This window comes from Carcharodon carcharias, chromosome 5, assembly GCF_017639515.1.
Source record: "Carcharodon carcharias isolate sCarCar2 chromosome 5, sCarCar2.pri, whole genome shotgun sequence".
Taxonomy (NCBI): domain Eukaryota; kingdom Metazoa; phylum Chordata; class Chondrichthyes; order Lamniformes; family Lamnidae; genus Carcharodon; species Carcharodon carcharias.
The window spans coordinates 32,415,902-32,436,743 of NC_054471.1; the positions used below are offsets into that span (position 1 = coordinate 32,415,902).

Consider the following 20,842-nt stretch of genomic DNA (forward strand, 5'->3'; position numbering starts at 1 on the left):
GAGTGCAACACCATCCAGAAAAAAGCAACTCACGCATAAATACTCACTCCCTCCACCACCGATGCACAGTAGCAGCCGTGTGTACCATCTACAAGATGAAGTGCAACGACTCACCAAGGCTCCTTAGACAGCACCTTCCAAACCAACGAGCACTACCATCTAGAAGGACAAGGGCAGCAGATAGATGGGAACACCACCACCTGGAAGTTCCCCTCCAAGCCACTCACCATCCTGACTTGGAAATATACTGCCGCTCCTTCACTGTCACTGGAACTCCCTCCCTAACAGCACTGTGGGTGTACCTACACTACATGGACTGCAGCAGTTCAAGAAGGCAGCGCACCACCACCTTCTCAAGGGCAATTAGGGATGGGCAATAAATGCTGGCCTGGACAACGAAGTCCACATCCCTTGAATGAATAATAAAAAATACCGTGGTCTCACTAAGGCCCAGAACAGCGGTAGTAAAACTTCCCTACATTTATATTCCACTCCTCTTACAATAAACACCTACGTCCCATTTGCCTTCCTAATCACTTGCTGTACCTGCATACTAACCTTATGTGATTCATGTATGAGGACACCTAGAACCCTCTGTATGACCGGGTTCTGCAATCTCTCTCCATTTAAATAATATAGTGTTTTTCTATTTCTATTTTCTATCCTTATGTGAACAAGCTCACATTTACACACGTTATATTATTGGTAGCCAATTTCGATGGCTGTTTTTGTGACAGGAAGGCTGTCTACAGTGGGGTTCCGCAAGGCTCAGAACTGGGTCCCTTGCTTCTTGTGGTATGAATGATTTGGATTAGAAGGTAGGGGATGTGGTTCAGGAGTTTGCAATGATACAAAAATTGGCCGTGTGGTTGATAATGAAAAAGAAAAAAGCTGCAGACTGCATATAATGGACCAGTCACGTGGACGGAAGGGCGGAAAGTGGAGTTCAATCCGGTGCAGACTCGATGGGCTCAAGGGCCTCTTATGCACTGTGTGATTCTGTGATTCTGGGAGTGTGAGGTACTGCATTTGGGGAAGGCTAACAAGGCAAAGGAATTCACAAAAAATGGTAGGATACTGAGAAGTGTAGATGAATAGAGGGGCCTAGGAATATACGTATGTATGATCAAGAAGGCATATGGGATACTTGCCTTTGTTAGCTGAGGCATAGAATATAAACCTGGGAGGTTACACTGGAACTATATACAATACTAGTTAAGCCATGGCTGGAGCACCGCGTGCAGTTCTGGTCACCATACTGTGGGAAAGAAGTAATTACACTAGAGAGGGCACTGAGGAGAATTGCAAGGATATTTCTTGAATTGGAGAATTTAGCTATGAGGAAAGGTTGGATAGGCTAGGGATGTTTTCTTTGGAACAGAGGAGGCTGAGGGGTAACTTAACTGGAGTGTGTAAATGATGAGCGAGGATAGGAAATCCCAATCTTCCTGATGGAGGGGTTCATGACGTGTGGTATAAGATTTAGGTTAAGGTGTATGAGATTTCAATGGAATTTGAGGGGAAACCACTCACTGCCTGAAAGGGTGGTAGAGGCAACAACTCTCAGGGTATTTAAAAAGTACTTGGATATGCCCTTGACGTGTTGGAACCTACAAGGCCACAGACCAAGAGCTGGAAAGTGGGATTAAACTGGATACCTCCTTGTCAGCCAGAATGGACAGGATGGGCCAAATGGCCTCCTTCCATGCTGTAAATTTTGATGATTCTGTGTTTATGATCTGCACTCAGCAAGCTCCCATAAACAGCAATGTGATAATGAGCAGATTATCTGTTTTAATGCTATTGATGAGAGATCAGGACACCGGAGTGAAATTTCCTACTCTTCAAAATCGTGCCATGGGATCATTTACTCTCATCTAAGAGGGCAGCCGGGGACTTAACTTAATGCCTCACCTGAAAGACAGCCCTCCAACACTGCAGCACTCCCTCAGTGCTGCATTGGAAGTATCAGCCTAGATATTGCACCCAAGTCTCTGCATGTTACACATCATGGCAATCCAGGGAGGGTTGCAGTTTGAGGAGTCAGAGCAATGGAAAGAGTCACCTTCTGATGAGGAAGAAAGAGCTGAAGAAGAAGCAGAATGAGGGAGAGCTTAACTACAATGCAGCCTGAAGGGACAGACATCAGTTGTTTGAATATCACATTCGCTAAGTTGCTCATTTCACCTCTCTTGAAATGTCACAGAGAGCCCCTGTTACTAGTCCCCTCCCCCCTCCCCTTTCACCGCTCCCTTAATCCTGCATTAAAGAACATTGAAACCATTCAGCCAACTTTATATCAATGATCTACTGACATTGCAGGAGCTACAATGAAAAGACAGTGCAGAGCACAGTGCCAAATATGATACAGGATGATTAATTTACTGAGTGAAACAATAATTCTCTTGAATTCATTTATCACGCAATCATCAACTCATAATAAAAACCAGAAAATGCTGGAAACACTGAGAAACAGTTTCATGCCAATTGCCTTTTGTCAGGACTGCACTGTGGGATCTTTTACGTTCACCTGAGAGCAGACAAACCTCATTATAATGTCGCATTCAAAAGGTGGCACCGCCAACAGCGCAGTACTGGAGCGCTAGTCTAGATTTTGTGCTCATATTCTATGATTAAAAAGGACTTCAGACCTTCTGACTCCAAGATAGTGACCAACCGAGGCACAGCTGACACCCTCGCGACCTATAATGCCTGTCTTCAAAGTTGTTTCACTATTTTCAATTCATTCACAGGAAATGGGCATTGCAGGTGGGCCAGCATGTATTTGTCCATCCCTAGTTGCCAGTGAGAAGGCAGTGGTGAGGAACTGCCTCCTTGAATACAACTGAATGGCTTGCTAGACCACTTCAGATGGCATTTAAGAGTCAAACACATTGCTGTGGATCTGGAGTCAGATGTAGGCCAGACCGGATAAGGACAGCAGATTTCCTATTCTGAAGGGCATTAGTGAGCCGGATGGGTTTTTATAACAATCCACAGCTTCATGGTCACCATTATTGACACTAATATTTTATTCCAGCACCTATTTAATTTGAAATTTCCCAGCTGTCGTGCGGGAGATTTGAAGTCTTGTCAGCGGGTCATTACACCAGGCCTCTGGATTGCTAGTTCATTATCAGAATCACTATCCTGTCATATCCCTACCCTTGGTTCCTCCAAGGTGATAGTCCTATAGCAGTTCTGGTGGAAGTCTGGCAGAACCCTTGAGATGTTCATGAGGTGAGAACCGGCCTGCAAGCTGCCCAGCCTAGCCCAGCTGGATTTCTAGCACCATCAAGGGGGAATGGAAAGGAGCAGTCAGTCCCACGGCTACAATTCATTCTGATCAGCAGGGCGTCAGATTACAGGCAAACATAATAAGTACATAGAGGAGACCATGCCCATGTTGCCACCTTTGTGATGTGGGATGTCTGCACTCAGCTGAGCCGAGAGGGAGAATTCTATTGTGATATGCCTTCAAGTGGGAGTTGATCCCACAAACGTTCTGACTCAGAGTCAAGAGTGTTAACTGCTGAGCCACAGTAGACTGCTCCAGATGTGTTCACACATTCTCTTGTATGCACCCCGTATTGAATCATGCAGCGTTCTCACAAGATGTATACAAGGGTTCTTTTCTCTTAAAGAATTGTTTTTTTTACAAAGTTAACACAAATCAAGCGATTCCAGAAAAAGATACCTTTACACGAAGAATCCTGAAAATATGGAGTGGACCACTGGTAAAGGCTATAGGTGCACGATCAATAATGAGGACTGCTTCTACTGGATGTGCTTGCACAACCAAGATTTGCTCGCTATAGGGTGATGTCCAGTATTGGGGGGTAGCTCTATAAGCATGCGGCTGTCATTCATCAGCTTCTGCCAATTCCTGGATCACATCCTCGACCATTCTCCTCACTGCCCCAGTGTTATAAGCTCCGCAGTGTCAACCTCACCCTGGTGACAATCATCAGGGAACTGGAGGAGCAGAGCAACCAGTTAGCCAACCGCTAAACATGAACTGATTGAGGGCTGCGGGGGTTGTGGGTGCCTCAGAGGTTATTTTTGTTAAATATTAATGCCTTTGAAAAATAACACATAGTGGTCCTTCATCTGTACTTCACTCGCCCAGTATCATGGGTACTACCCCAAGACTCTGATACCTGTATCCCAGTCCCAAGTCCCAATCGCCTATCGCCCCTGTCCTTACTGACCTACATTGGGTCCCAGCTGAGCAATGCCTCAACTTTAAAATTCTCATCCTTGTTTTCAAATCCCTGCATGATCTTGCCCCTCCCAAACTCTGTAACCTCCTTCAGCCCTACAATCCTCCGAGAACTCTGCACTCATCCAATTCTGGCCTCTTGAACATCCCCGATTTCAACTGTCCCACCTCTCTGAGCCTCTCTGCCTTGCTTTCCTCCTTTAAATCGTTCTTTATAACTCACCCTTTTGGTCATGTGTCCCAACATTGCCTTGTGTGGCTCAGTAGCAAGTTTTGTTTGATAATGCTCCTGTGAAGTACCTTGGGATGTTTTTCTACATTAAAGGTGCTCTATAAATATAAGTTGTTGTTGTTATTGGACTAAACAGAGCACAAAAGATGCTTTTAACCAGCAGGCAGTAGAACTCTTTAAGGGCACATTGTCGCACCAGAGCAAAGGGAGCTTTAATGTGCCTCAATTGACAGTGGCCGACGTCAAACACAGCCCAGGGCTAATGTAATACACCCACGCTTCTCTCTCTCTTAGACACACACACACACACACACACACAAAAGATTTACACAATAATTACTCCCAGTACGGGAAGCTGGATAAACACAGGAGGGAGAAAGAAATAGAATGTTATGTTGACAGGGTTAGATGCAGAGGTGTAGCAGGAGGCTCGTGTGGAACATAAACTCTGGCAAGCTCCAGTTGGTCTGTTTTCTGCTGTAAGTTCTACGTACTCCTGTTGGGCTAAATGTTAACTTTAGATCGGCTGCTGTTTGTTCAGTTGAAGGCTGCTGCCGCCTGCTGGTTGAATGCAGGCATGCACCGACGGGCCGGCCCTGAATTTGAAAGAACCGCTTGCACCCAGTGAGTCAGTCGCCCCAGCTGAGCTGAGCGTGCTGCAGGAGTGGATAAGCTCTCCTGCCGCAGGCTGAGCTGCTCCGACGATAATGCACCACACGGGACTGAACTCGCTGGGCGAGTGTGGAAGGCTGTTTCTTTCCAGCGCTCGCGGCCCCTTGAGTCTGGGAATGATGCCGACGCCTGAATTCTAACCCGCCCCCACCCCCTCCGCCCCCCCCCCCCAAACCCCTGGGGGTGCGCCCGAGATCGGTGCGACCGGAAGCGGGCGTAAAACCCCGATTAATGAGCCAGCCAGCGGTGAAATGTTGGGGAGGGGGAGGGGCACTGCGCGGTGACGTGGGGGCACTGCGCGGTGACGTGAGGGCACTGCGCGGTGACGTGAGGGCACTCCCCCCTCCCCCCCCCCCACACCCACCGCCCACGTCATCCCACGCAATCTTACCCCCCGTTCGTGTCGGCGGCACGCCCGACCTCGGAATGCAAAATTCTGGCCCAAACGGTTGGGTGCGAGCCGGCCTGCTTGATGCCTTTGCCTTTGTTTGTCTCCGCTTGGGTGCGGTATGCCTGCGATCAGCTCAGCCAAGGGCCGGGGTCCCACATGGAGGTGGCGGCTCCTCGATGTGCTCCTGTTCCTTTGTTTTTTGCTCTCTGTTTCTGTCCTTCTGTCTCGCTCTCGAAGGCGCTGATTTCTCACCGGGATATACTGGGATATATCTCACTGGGAACACCACCGCCTGCAAGTTTGCCTCCAAGCCACTCACCATCCCGGCTTGGAAATGTATCGCCGTTCCTTCACTGTCGCTGGGTCAAAATCCTGGAACTCCCTTCCTAACAGCACCGTGGGTGTACCTACACCACATGGACTGCAGCGGCTCAAGAAGGCAGCTCACCACCGCCTTCTCAAGGGCAACTAGGGTTGGGCAATAAATGCTGGGCCAGCCAGCGAAGCCCACATCCCATGAATGAATAAAAACAGTTATGGGCACCAGCTGCTGCAAAGTGGTAAGTGGCTATTCTACATCCGTGATCCTCAAGTGCCGGCAAGCTATTTGACTGTGGCAGCATCGGAGCTGAGATCAATCCTGTCCTCACTGAACACTGAGATACACGGACACACACGCATATTTGCACAGATACACACGCACACAATACAGGCCAGGGTTTTCCGAAGGTGGGCAGGCTCGGCAGGGACGAGCAGGAGCAGCTGGGAATCGTGCTGCCGTCCGCAATCAGGCCACGCCCACCATTTCACGCTGGCTATTCAATTAATGGCCAGCCAGCGTGAATTGCATGCTACAGCGCTCAGCGCTGCCTGTGTTTGGGGGGGGGGGGGGGAGGAGGGTGGGGGGCAGGAGGGTGAGCGCAGGAGTTTGCACATGCGTGGGGGTGCGCGATGCTCTCTGCCTCAGGGAGCTGAAGCTTTTAGAACATAAGAAATAAAAAATTTTAAAATGTGAATCACGTCCCTTGATGCGAGCAGGGACAGGTTACAAATTAGTTTGAAAAATGTTTTATTTTTTTTAAAAATCGCTGATCGAAAATCCCGCCCGTGGATGTGGTTTCGCAAAAAAAGATCCAAAGGCCGTTTGGCCTTTTCGCCTGCCCGTGAGAGGTTGCACAGGCAGTGAAAATTTTCATGTAATTAGAACTTCAGTAGGCCTGCTAATTGTCGGCGGGCGTGCAGCCGCCAGATGAAATATCGCACGAGTGCACAATGACATTGGGAGGCTTGCCCCATGTCAGCGCGTGTCCTTTTACACTCATTTGGGTTGGGTGCATGCCTGGCCTACAGGTGCAATATTCTGCCCATAGACTCATACACACACACACACACACAGGTACATGCACATGGTGCTCAAACAGACACACAGACACAAACACAAACACACACACACACACACAGGTACATGCACATGGTGCTCAAACAGACACACAGACACAAACACACACACACACACACACAGGTACATGCACATGGTGCTCAAACAGACACAAACACACACACACACAGGTACATGCACATGGTGCTCAAACAGACACATAGACACAAACACAAAGACACACACACACACACATGTACATGCGCATGGTGCTCAAACAGACACACAAACACACACACACACACACACACACACAGTTACATGCACATGGTGCTCAAACAGACACACAGACACAAACACAAACACACACACACACACACACAGGTACATGCACATGGTGCTCAAACAGACACACACACATACACACACGTACATGCACATGGTGCTCAAACAGACACACAGACACAAACACATACACACACGCACACACACACGCACACAGAGCTCGTGTGGGATTGTATTTTGGATGAACTGCCATCTTCACTTGCTGGCATATGTAAGAGGTCCCATAGCATTATTTTGAAAAGGAACAGGTGAGTATTCCCCGGTGTGCTGGGCAACCCCTCAGCCAACGTCACAACAAAACACAATCTCTGCAATCAGCTTGCTGTTTGTGGGAGCTTGCTGTGTGCAAACTGGCTGCCAAGTTTCCCTACATTACAACAACGACCACACTTGATAAAATATTTTGTTGGTTGTCAAATGCTTTGGAACGTCCTGAGGTTGTGAAAGGTACTATATGAATGCAAGTATTTTCAATCTTTTACCTACCATTACAGTATCAAGGACTAGCTGTCTGCCCACTATTGTGCCCAGTAAAGAGGACCAGCATAGACTGCTCAAATAAAAGCAAAATGCTACAGATGCTGGAAACCTGAAATAGAAACAGAAAGTGCTGGAAAAACTCAGCAGGTCTGGCAGCATTTGTGAGAGAGAAACAGAGTAAACATTTCGAATCTGTTAGACTTGTATTCAGAACTCAACTCGGTTCCGAAGAACAGTCATGTTGGACTCAACTTTGTTTCTCTCTCGCCAGATGCTGAGTTTTTCCAGCACTTTCTGTTTCTATTATCGCATAGACTGCTCCCAGACTTCTGATAATGACATCCTGATAACAACTTACCAGTCCTGAGTCCAAGGATTATGTGTTCAAACCCTACTCCAGGACTTAATCACATAATTTAAGCTGATAAATTTAGCCTATATAACAAGGAATGCTGAATTCTGGCCTTTACTGCCTGTTCTAGTGACAGGAAAGGTGCCAGGGCATTATTTGAAGAAGTGTCAGGCTTTTTGACAATGGTTGCTGCTACAAAGGATTTGGCAATAGGCAAAAAAAAAGGAACAAGGTCCAGCTATTTTGGCTTCCAACAATCTGATAACCACATGATACACCAAGTTGAGTATGTTGGCAATTCATGGTAAGCTATTGCTATTTACTAATCTAAACACAGGCTTGGGACAAGGTAAAGCACTTGTAGTGGAAAGCTTTAGGAACCATTGTTCCAAAGTTACCTGTTCCTCCCAAGCATCTTACACTCACCATGTCATCTCTCAAATTACTCACATACTGTATCCCAAAATACCATTTTCTGAAAGAAATTTGCCTAACTTTTATTTGAATAAAATAACATTATCTGCTCCCATCATCTGCCTGGAAAGCCCACGCCATAACTTTACCAGAAATGACAAAAAATTCCTGCCAAATCTCAGCAGGTTGACAGGGTCCTCCACCGTGCCTGATCCAGCTCACACACTTCTGCTCTCTCCCCCTTCCCCTGTCTCCCAGAACCACGATAGAGTTCCCCTTGTCCTCACCTTCTAACCCACCTTGTCTTGGTGTACAATGGATCATCTACTGCCAGCTCCAGTGTGATGCCACCACCAAATACATCTTCCCTTGCTCTCCCCCTTCAGCAGCCCAAAGGGACTGTTCCCTCTGCAACACCCTGGTCCACTCCTCAATCACCCTAACACCCCCTCCCTTCCCTACCACACCTTCTGTGCAAGTGCAGGGGGATGCAACATTTGTCCTTTCACCTCCTCCCTTCTCACTGTAAGAGGCCCAAACACTCCTTCCAAATGAAACAGCAATTTAAAAAAAATTCTTTCATGGGATGCGGGTGTCACTGGTTAAGACAGCATTTATTGACCATCCCTAATTGCCTGTGAGCTGCCTTCTTGAACTGTTGCAGTCTATGTGGTGTAAGAGAGGGTTTCTGACCCAGGACTTTGACCCAGCAACAGTGAAGGAATGGCAAATGTAGTTGCAAGTCAGGATGGTTTGTGACTTGCAGGGTAAATTGCAAGTGGTAGCGGTGTTCCCATGTGGCTGCTCCCCTTATCCTTCCAGTAGGTAGAGGTTCCCGGGTTTGACCCCAAGCTTCCAGTTGCCTGTCATTTTAATTCTCCATCTTGCTCCCACTCTGACCTTTCTATCCTCGGCCTGCTGAGTGTTCCAATGAAGTTCAATGCAAGCTTGGGGAACAGCGCCTCATCTTTCGACTCAGCACTCTACAGCCTTCTGGACTCAATGGCGAGTTCAACAACTTTAGATCATAACATACGAACAAAGAGCAGGAGTAGGCCTTTCAGCCCTTCGAGCCTGCTCTGCCAACTAATAAGGTTATGGCTGATCTGATAGCAACTTCAAATCTGCATCACACCTATCCCCCATAACCTATCACCCCATTGCTTACCAAGGATCTATCCACCTCTGTCTTAAAAATATTCAAAGACTCTGCTTCTTCCACCTTTTCAGGAATAGATTTCCAAAGACTCACGACCCTCTGAGTGAAACATTTTTTGCCACATCTCTGTTTTAAATGGTCGACTCCTTATTTTTAATCAACAACCCTTGGTCTAGATTTTTCCACAAGAGGAAACATCCTTTCCACATCCAACCTGTCAAGGCTCCTCAGGATCTTATATGTTTCTTACTCTTCTAAATTCCATCAAATACAACCTAGTCTATCCAACCTTTCATCATAAGACAACCCACCCATTCCAGGTATTAGTCTGGTAAACCTTTTCTAAATTGTTTCTGACACATTTATATCCTTCCTTAAATAAAGTAACCAATACTGTACACAGTCCTCCAAAAGTGGTCTCACTAGTGCCCTGTATAACTGAAGCATAACCTTCCTACTTTTGTATTCAATTCCCCTCACAATAAATAATAACATTCCATTAGTTTTCCTAATTAGTACTTGCATACTAGCCTTTTGTGATTCATGCACTAAGACACCCAGATCCCTCTGCACCTTAGAGCTCTGCAATCTCTCACCATTTAGAAAATATGCTTCTCTTTTATTCTTCCTTCAAAAATGGACAATTTCACATTTTCCCACCATTATACTCCATCTGCCCGATCTTTACCCACTCACTTAATCTATTTATATCTTTTTGTAACCTCCTTTTGTCCTCTTCACAAATTACTTTCCTACCTGTCTTTGTGTCATCAGCAAATTTGGCAACCATCCCTTCAATCCCTTCATTTGAGTCGTTTATATAAATTGCAAACAGTTGTGGTCCCAGCACTGATCCCTGTGGCACACCACTTGTTACATCTGGCAACCTGAAAAAGACCCTCTGCTTCCTGTTAGCCAGCCAATTTTCTATCCATGCCAATATGTTACCCCCTAAACCATGAGCTCTTATTTTCTGCAAAAACCTTTAATGTGGCACTTTATCAAATGCCTTCTGGAAATCTAAGTACAGTACATCTACTGCTTCCCCTTTTTTCCATAGCGCGTTACTTTATCAAAGAACTCCAATAAGTTGGTTAAACACAATTTCCCTTTCCAAAACTACGTTGACTCTGCCTGATGAGCTTGAGCTTATCTAAGTGACCTGCTATGACTTATTTAACAATAGCTTCTAATATTCTCCCTGTAACAGATGTTAAGTTAACTGGTCTTTAGTTTCCCACTTTCTCCCTCCCTCTCTTTCTGAATAATGGAGTTACATTTGCTTTCTTCCAATCTAATGGGACCTTCCCCAAATCCAGGGAGTTTTGGAAAATTAAAACTATCAACTAAATCACTAGACACTTCTTTTAAGACCTGAGGATGAAGTCCATTAGGATCTGAGCTCTTGTCATCCCACAGCTCCAACAATTTACTCAGTACCACTTCTCTGGTGATTGTAATTTTCCTGACCTCCTTCCCCCTTCCATTTCTGGTTTATAGCTGCTTCCTGGATGTTACTTGTATCCTCTATAGTTCTATGTGTTTTTTTTTCCCTTTTATTTGTTTTGCTGGGTTGGTTTTCTCTTTTTCCTTTCTTCATCCCTTTCATGTTGCATTTAGGTGTTTCTATGTAGCAATTCACACCTCATTTGGACACAACCTTTGTTTCTTTACTATATCCATTACCACTCTCTTTGGCCGTTGCATCATGAAATCCTTTAATATTTAATCTACCCCAGCCCCCGCCCTATCACAAAGCTTCCCTTTTATTCTACCTGCCCCCTCCCCGCTCCCACTGGCTTAAAAACTCTTATGTTTCCACCTTCCTTCAGCTCTGATGAAAGGTCACCTCGACTCTGAAACTTTAACTCTGTTTCTCTCCACAGATGCTGCCTGACCGGCTGAATCTTTCCAGCAGTAATTTTCTTTTTGTTTTTATTTCAGGTTTCCAGTATCCACAGAATTTTGCTTTTTCCATTGGTTTACCACTTGCTGACTGGAATATAGCTTCCGCGCTTTAGTTTTGAATCTAACTCCCCTTGGCACGCAGGTGCTGGTTCTGCTGTTCTGGACAAAGTGAGACAACTTGTCCTGGTTTGTATAGTCTAATTTCTTTACAAAGTAAAAATCAATTAACCAATGACAGATTCACTGGTCCTATTTGGTGTGTAGAAAATTGTTTGCCTATACCTGCACAGTGACTAGGCCTCGAACGTAATTCATTTTAGCTGTGAGATGTCCTAAGGATAAGGTGCTAAATAAATGAAATTTCTTTCTTTTAGGCACTGGGAAGTTTCAAATTCTGGAATGGGCAGGGTCCCAGTCACCATTTTCTCGTCCATCTCTCAACACGGTTTGTCTTCAATTCCCGTCTCCCTCGCACAACGTGATATATGGATGGAGCAGTTGAAACAGCTTGGCCACGCCCCTCGTTATGCTGTAAAATGCCTTTAAGGGGCAGCAGCCTGCCATCACTAGAAAGGAAGTGTGTCATGTGATCCAGTCTCAGTTTCACTTTTGCCTGTGAGCACAGCACACAGCTCTGCTACTGATGTGTCTTCAAGCTTTCTATCCTTGTGCGTGTGTTCTTATGTGCCTAGTCTAAAGAAATGGACCCACAACATGTTTACCAAATCCCTTATGAATGATCAGTGCCTTTATATTACTGATTCATCAGCGGAGGGGGGCGATACGTGGTAACCAGCAGGAGGTTTCCTTCCCCATGTTTGACCCGATGCCATAAGACTTCATGGGGTCCAGGGTTGATGTTGAGGTCTCCCAGGGCAACTCCCACCCAACTGTATACCAGTGATTGGTGCCTTTGTATCATGATAGAAACACAACATGGTGTTCTGCAGTGGTCAAACAGCCTGGCAGCAAGATTAGTTACAGGTACGATATGGTGAACAGCCTGAGGTCATGCTACATGGCATGAGATGACCCTCGGCGTTTTTGTCAGACTGCTACGAAGCAGAGAGTGTTGAAATCGCAGCGTGGTGACTGTACAGCAGAGCTTTGAAGACACAGTGCCAGGATAGTACTCAAGTAAAGAGCTGGTAATCAGGTTGGTCCCTTGTGGTGAGATTGCAGCGCCTAACCTGTCAGTTCTGTGAGTGGGACAATGCATCGAGAGGAACACCACCAGGTTAGCTCGTTCAGGACAGGCGAGTGACCAGGGTGTGGGCCGGATCAATAGCGAGGGAGGGAGAACCAAACAAAAAAAAGAACCAAAAGAAAGTCATCATAAAAACCGGTCCAGAGAAGGTTCGATCATAACGGATGGAGCTTCAGAAAAAGTGAGTGGAAGCGGCTACATCGACACTCATCCCAGGCACTCCTAGGAGAAGGCAGGTCAAAGGAATATCGTCAAAATGTCCATGAAATTTCCCAGTTTGAATTCGGATGCGTCTGCCCTACTAATCAAATTCAAAGTGTTTGAACAGCGCACAGAGCTACAGGGCAGAAATTTCCGGTCGGCGTGCGAGGGTGGGCCCAACACGCCTACGTGTAAAATGACTCGCAGTGATGTCAGGGGTGTGTCCCAACGTCATTGCGATATTTTGTTCGGTGGGAGCGCACCAGAGTTGGATGCGTGCCCGCCAAAACGTAAACGGCCTATTAAGGCCATTAAGAAATCAATTGAGCCACTTGAGAACGCTACCCATCCAACCTTAAAGTCTTTCGGGGAAACCCCATCCACGAGCGGGATGATGCTTCCTGAAGCTTTTATTAAATGAATTAATTTCCACAAATATAAAAACATGTCCCCACTCAAGTAACACAATCACTCGAGGGGACATGTTTAAATACATTTTTAAGTCATTTCTTTCATTATTTTAATATGCATTCAATCTCCCTAAGGCAGATCCATGCCTCAGGAACATTGCTGTGTTCTTTGGTGTACATATGCGAAAGAGCGCTGGCCCTGACTCCCCCCTCCCCCACAGCCTGTACAGGCAGTGCTGAGCGCTACTGGCCATGTATTATACTGGGTGGGCCTTAATAGACCCACCCGCCTAAAATTACGGCCAGAGCTAATCGCAGGTGGCGATCAGCTCTGCGTCTGCCCCCCGCCTGCTCCCACCCAGCCCACCTGCCATAGGAAAAATCCTGGCCATAGTTTCTTGATTCAGGTGTGTCTGAACCAGACAGGTAGCCCGTAAAAATTCTCCTAGCCTTTGGGAATGAGGGTCTACACAGGCTGAATACGTCAGGATTAACAGTAGAAAAGCTAAGGGATCCTTAAAAGATACGGGCTACATTGGAAGACTAGTTCAGCATCAAGTGAACCTTGCATATTCATCAATTAGAGTTCTTGTCATTTTGACAACAGCCTACAGAATCCAGAGACCACTTTGTCAGCAGATGTAGAGAAAAGGGTATGTACTGTGATTTTTCAAACACAGAGCTAGCAGACAGGATCGTTGAGTTGCTGACCGCATCGAGAGGTCACACCAAATTCCAGAAAGATCTGCCAGACAAGCCAAAAACATATAGCAAGAGCTGCACAAGGATTGATGTAAGTGTGAAACAATCCTCACAGGTCGACAAAGCCTCCAGGTTCTGAACACAAGTCCGATTGTTGATGCATTCACTAGAGCACCCAAACCTAGCAAGATATGTGGAGGATGTGGCCTTCTGCATGCACCAAGGAAATGCCCAGCTTTTCATCAATTCTGCAAGGCATATGGCTGGAAGGACCAGTGGAAGTAGCAGTGCACTAGAGCACAGGCTGATGCAGACATACAGAGCTGTGCACTGATCCAAACAGACCGTACACAACAGGTACGTACCTTCAAGCAATAAGAATGACCATCCAGTATTCCATAAGAAACACATAGATAACGTGATTGACAAACCAGAAATGATAATGATGTGCACAATGAGATGCGGAGAAGCGAACATGTTTCACACTGTCAATCCCGAGGAAAACGTAGATGCCATCTCACCATCCGAAGTGTTTGCCAAGGTTCAAATTATCTGACCTATAAAAGTTGGTAACTATTTGTTATTGGCCAAGATTGACAGCAGGGAAAGTGCCAACATACTACCCCTGCAAATTCTAAAAGATATATCCACAGATATGGAAGGCCATTGCGAAACCTACTACTGCGAAACGTTCAGTGTATAACAGTTCACTAATTCTATGTGCAGGATCCATAGTCCTGGATTGCAAGTATAATCAATCCTCCTGGTTAACAGAGATATTCTACGTCATGGAGAATAAAGGCCCAGCGATTGTGGATCTACTGGCATGCCGTGACCTTGCAGTAGTGACTATCCCTGGAATCAGTCAGACATCACACAGGTTAACCTCAGAAACTACTCCTATCACCTAAGTTCACAAACAAACATCAAAATATCCAGAATGTTTTGATCATATTGGTGGTTTCAAGGGAGCTGCAACATTACACTTGCAGGAGAATGCAAGTTCCTCAATTGATCTGGCATATTTTGTGCAATGCAAATACCAACAGCTATAAGAAGAAACAATGGAAGATTCAACGCTACAGAAACTGTGGAAAACCATCACTGAAGGATGGCCTGATTCAATTTAGCATGTCCATGACAATGTGGACCATTTTGGCCTTACCAGGACCAGCTAGACATCTCCCAGGGAGTCATTTTTAAAGGCTGGCAGTTCATCATACCGGAATCTTTGCAACCTGATATTCTTCAACCACTTCATCACTCACATGTGGGCAAGGATCAGACAAGAAGACTCACAAGAGGAACAATTTATTGGCCGGGTATGAACAATGACATTGATGTCATCATCAAGAAGTGCGAGGCATGCCAAAAGCCTATGCCAAGTCAGCACAAAGAACCATTGATTCTACATGAAATTCCTACCCATCCTTGGTCCAAAATCACATCCAACCTCTTTTATGTCCATGGCATTGACTTCATTGTTATCGTGGACTATTTTACCAAGTACCCCACTATTCGACAATTGCACAATACGTCAAGCACAACTGTTGCGCTCACTCTAATGCTATTTTCCTTTTATTTGGTGTGCCAAGAGAGATCATTAAAATAAGGGGCTACAATTTATGGGTAAGCTATTTCAAAATATGTGCGAGAAGTGGAATTTTGATCACACTACTTCTTCTCCTCATTACCCTAGATCTCATAACTTAGCTGGACAAATAATTCACATGGTGAAATCCTTAATTCTCAAATGTTGACAGACCAAGCAAGATCTACATACTGCAATGCTACACCTGAGAGCAACACCTTCAAGTGCAACTATTCCATCAACAGCAGAGCTCATGTTAAGCAGACCAGCGCGTACCAATCTACCTACTCTTACCCATTCTACTGTCTCAGAAACTAATGAGCAACTTTTAAAACTACAAGAGAAGATGACCAATGTGCACGATGAAAATGCAGGTACAAGATTGCCAAGTTTACAGATGGGACAACAGGTTTGCATCCCGGATCCCACAGAAGGTACACAGAAGTGACAAGGAGTTTTTTCGAAGCCAAGGTCCAGTGAATCATTACAAACAATGGTGCGATGGTGAGGCGTAACCGAGGACAAATCAGGTCCATTCCAGCTCCTCAAACACTGTGCAGTCCTATTACATCGAGGGCAAGATCCCAAATACAACCAGGAACAATGTCCAAGAATGACAGCCCCGCAGATCACTGTGAGCAATTAAAGACACCTCCAGACAAGGTTACCATTATAAGATCTGGGCTACCAGCAGATTACCTCTACAATTTAGAGACTCATAGATTCACCAGTTTGATACACTTAAGTAATGGTATCTAAACATGAACATGCATTGTAAATAGTTCTACTTATCTGGAAGGGGGAAAAGTATCTTTGAAAAAGAAAGGGTGATGTTGTAATATGCCTTTAAGGGATAGCAGCAGGACATTAGTAGAAGGGAAATGTATCTTGTAATCCAGTTTCAATTTCACTTTTGCCTATGAACAGAACACAGCACAGCTCTGATGTATTCAAGCTTTTTATCCATACGTATTTGTTCTCATGTGCCTCATCTAAATAAATGAATCCACAATGTGTTTACCTAATCCCTTATGAGTGCCTTTATATCATTAAAAAAAAACAAAACATTTGACGCACCTTAGACCATTGGTTGTCCAAAGAACAGGACAGAAATATATGTAAGTAGTTTGATGTGACAATGGGAACTGATGGTCAACAGCCACTCATCCCCAAAGTGATGGGAGTTGCTTAAGAGATTTAGGTCAACTCCAAAAAAGCATTGCCTGAATTCCAATGAGAGCAGCTCTTTAAATTGTTCCAGGACATGTAGAAAAGCAAAAGAAAAATGAGACAAGATGCTGAAAGCAAACAACCCAGAACAGGCCTTTTCATATCCGTTGTAAGTGTTATGATAGCATTGAGTGCCAACTATGCGGTCAAATTTTGGAGAATGAGAGGAAGCTTTAGGCCCCAGTTTTTTTTTACCAGACACCTGACCCTGGCATCACATGATGAAATAGTGCAGTCTCATTAAAGCAGTGAGTATGGTACACACTGAACAACTGCAAAATGGGACCAGGCAGGTTCAATATACCAGCACACAGGTTTAGGCTTTGCATCCTGCAATCACAGGACAACACTGCACAGACCCAAATCAGCACCCAGCAAACCTGATGCTCGACAAAGCCATTACAGCACTGAGAAACACCCAAAGCTGCTCCAGACAGAACCATTACAGCACTGTTCACACCGAGTACTGCACAGGACAGAGTCATTACAGCACTGAAACACACAGTAACGCACCAGGCAGGGCCACTATAGCACCGGACATAGCCACTAAAGCACTGTGCACACCCAGTACCATTCAGGACAGTTCCAATGCAGGATCAGGAAAGCTTAATACTGTGGCAGACCACCTCAGTTAACCTTTTCCTGCTCGTCGCATTCATATAATCCTTATGTAGGAAACAAGAGCCTCACAGCCCTGGAAAGCTCTGGTAGTTTACCCTAGAGCTAACTCCTCCACAGCACTGTGTTCAGAATGTCAGGGTTCTATTTGGCTTAATTCACAAAGCATGAGATGTGTGGGACGCCTCATTCCTTTTGGACATGTCATTTCCAATAACAAAAAACTAACAAAACAAAATCATGTTAACATTGCTGCTCATTTACTTAAATAGTGAACACTGGACTACATTCACAGAATCAGAATCACAGAATCACACAGTGCAGAAGAGGCCCTTCGGCTCATCGAGTCTGCATTGACACGTGAGAAACACCTGACCTTCTACCTAATCCCATTTACCAGCACTTGGCCCATAGCCTTGAATGTTATGACGTGCCAAGTGCTCATCCAGGTACTTTTTAAAGGATGTGAGGCAACCCGCCTCCACCACCCTCCCAGGCAGTGCATTTCCAGACTGTCACCACTCTCTGGGTAAAAAAGTTTTTCCTCACATCCCCCCTAAACCTCCTGCCCCTCACCTTGAACTTATGCCCCCTTGTGACTGACCCTTCAACCAAGGGGAACAGCTGCTCCCTATCCACCCTGTCCGTGCCTCTCATAATCTTGTACATCTCAATCAGGTCGCCCCTCAGTCTTCTCTGCTTCAACTAAAACAACCCGAGTCAATCCAACCTTTCTTCATAACTTAAATGCTTCATCCCAGGCAACATCCTGGTGAATCTCCTCTGCACCCCCTCCAGTGCAATCACATCCTTCCTATAATGTGGTGACCAGAACTGCATGCAGTACTCCAGCTGTGGCCTCACCAAGGTTCTATACAACTCCAACATGACCCCCCTACTTTTGTAATCTATGCCTCTATTGATAAAGGCAAGTGTCCCATATGCCTTTTTCACTACCCCACTAACATGCCCCTCCGCCTTCAGAGATCTATGGACACACACACCAAGGTCCCTTTGTTCCTCAGAACTTCCTAGTGTCACGCCATCCATTGAATACTTCCTTGTCAAATTACTCCTTCCAAAGGGTATCACCTCATACTTTTCAGGGTTAAATTCCATCTGCCACTTAACTGCCCATTTGACCATCCCATCTATATCTTCCTGTAGCCCAAGACACTCAACCTCACTGTTAACCACCCGGCCAATCTTTGTGTCATCCACAAACTTACTAATCCTACCCCCCACATTGTCATCTATGTCGTTTATATAAATGACAAATAATAGGGGACCCAACACAGATCCCTGTGGTACGCCACTGGACACTGGCTTCCAGTCACTAAAGCATCCTTCTGTCATCATCCTCTGCCTCCTACAACTAAGCCAATTTTGAATCCACCTTATCAAATTATCCTGTAACCCATGTGCCTTTGCCTTCTTTATAAGTCTCCCATGTGGGACCTTGTCAAAGGCTTTGCTGAAATCCATATAAACTACATCAACTGCACTACCTTCATCTACACACCTGGTCACCTCCTCAAAAAATTCAATCAAATTTGTTAGGCATGATCTCCCTCTGATAAAACCATGCTGACTATCCATGATCAAATCTTGCCTCTCCAAGCAGATATAGATAATCTCCTTCAGAAATTTCTCCAATAGTTTCCCTACCACTGACATAGGACTCACTGGCCTGTAGTTCCCTGGCTTATCTCTACTACCCTTCTTAAATAGCGGAACCACATTAGCTGTTCTCCAGTCCTCTGGCACCTCCCCTGTGGCCAGAGAGGAATGGAAAATTCAGGTCAGAGCCCCTGCGATCTCCTTCCTTGCCTCCCTCAGCAGTCTGGGACACAAATCATCCGGACCTGGAGATTTGTCCACTTTTAAGCCTGCCAACACCTCCAATACCTTGTCACTCCTTATATCAATTTGCTTAAGAACCTTGCAGTCTCTCTCCCCGAGTTCGATACCTTCATCCTCATTCTCTTGGGTGAAGACGGACGTGAAGTATTCGTTCAACACTCTAGCGATGTCCTCTGGCTCCACCCATAGATTGCCCCTTGGTCCCTTATGGGCCCTACTCTTTCCCTGGTTATCCTCTTCCCATTGATACTTATAGAATATTTTGGGATTTTCCCTTTTTTTTACTTTACATTGAAGCGAAGGAAGCTGAACTCATTGACCACTCTGTTTAAAGTCCACTTGATTCAGAGTAACAGCATTTGATCTACATGTACATGGAAGATTTTGAATATTAGTGAAGCGCAGCTTACACTGCTGGCTGTCCGTGTGGCTTATACAGGACTTGTGAAATGCCTTTCCTTGTCTATCAAAGGCTGTCCTCTGAAAATACTGATGGAGATTTGAAGGATGGACTGATTTCCAATTACAGACACATTATGACATGAAAGGCATGGCACATTAGAGAACTTGGATCTATAATAAATAACATCTTTAACATAGCAAATCCTCCAAAAAAAACATAATCAGGCAAAATTTGACAACAAAACACCATTGAAATTCTCTACTTTTTGCCCAATAATTTGGGGTGATACCCTGTGAACTATGAAGTGCCAAAAGTCGGTGGACAAATTGTGCCTTCCACCATTTGCCTCCCAAAATGGCAACTCACCTTTAACCTTCCTGCAGTTTTATGAAGTTGCTGCATTTTCACATTAATTGTCAATTAAGCTTGTCACTGAAAGCTACCACTTAACATCGCAAGCTTGTTTTTTAATGACATAATTAAAGGCCCTGCACTGCCACTCAATCTCTCTGGCACAGCAAAGCAACAATTTAAACTATGTTGTCTCATTCCCACAGCTAATAAACCGTAATCAGGATAGGGATTGAATCCATGATCTTGCTGTTATTCTGCACTGCACTCTTAGCCAAATGAACTAACTGGCTCCTAGGCTGAGGTTAAAAGCCTAATTAAAGATGCCTAGGTGAGGTGCCCTGCATCCACAAAATCTTGGCCATTATCTAGTTATGATTGCCATTTGTGGGAATTTCCAATGTACAATATGGCTGTCACAATTCACTACAACGGTGACTGCACTTCAAAAGATACTTTAATGGCTGTATAGAGCTTTGGGTGCCCTGAGGTGATGGTAGGTGCTATTTAAATGCTAGTTCCTTCTTCCCCCAATGATGATTTTCAAAAAGATTTGGCATTTTCAAATGACTCTTTTCTAACCGATAGCCTTTGTTCAGTGATAAAATGGGGTTGACTACAGAATCAGCAGATGGCTACCAGAATAATTCCTCTACGTCAATCCCAGGCTCATGCTCATTCATCTAGTTTCCTCACTCCTCCCCCTTTCCCCA

The 20,842-nt window shown here is 45.2% G+C and overlaps 1 long non-coding RNA gene across 1 annotated transcript; it reads left to right on the forward strand.

The window, feature by feature from the left end:
- The first annotated feature begins 5,941 nt into the window (after positions 1-5,941).
- LOC121278240 lies at positions 5,942-13,352 on the forward strand. The gene is made up of 3 exons (XR_005943082.1): positions 5,942-6,077; positions 11,590-11,739; positions 11,928-13,352. It is a non-coding gene; the product is annotated as an uncharacterized LOC121278240 (long non-coding RNA).
- Positions 13,353-20,842: the final 7,490 nt, after the last annotated feature.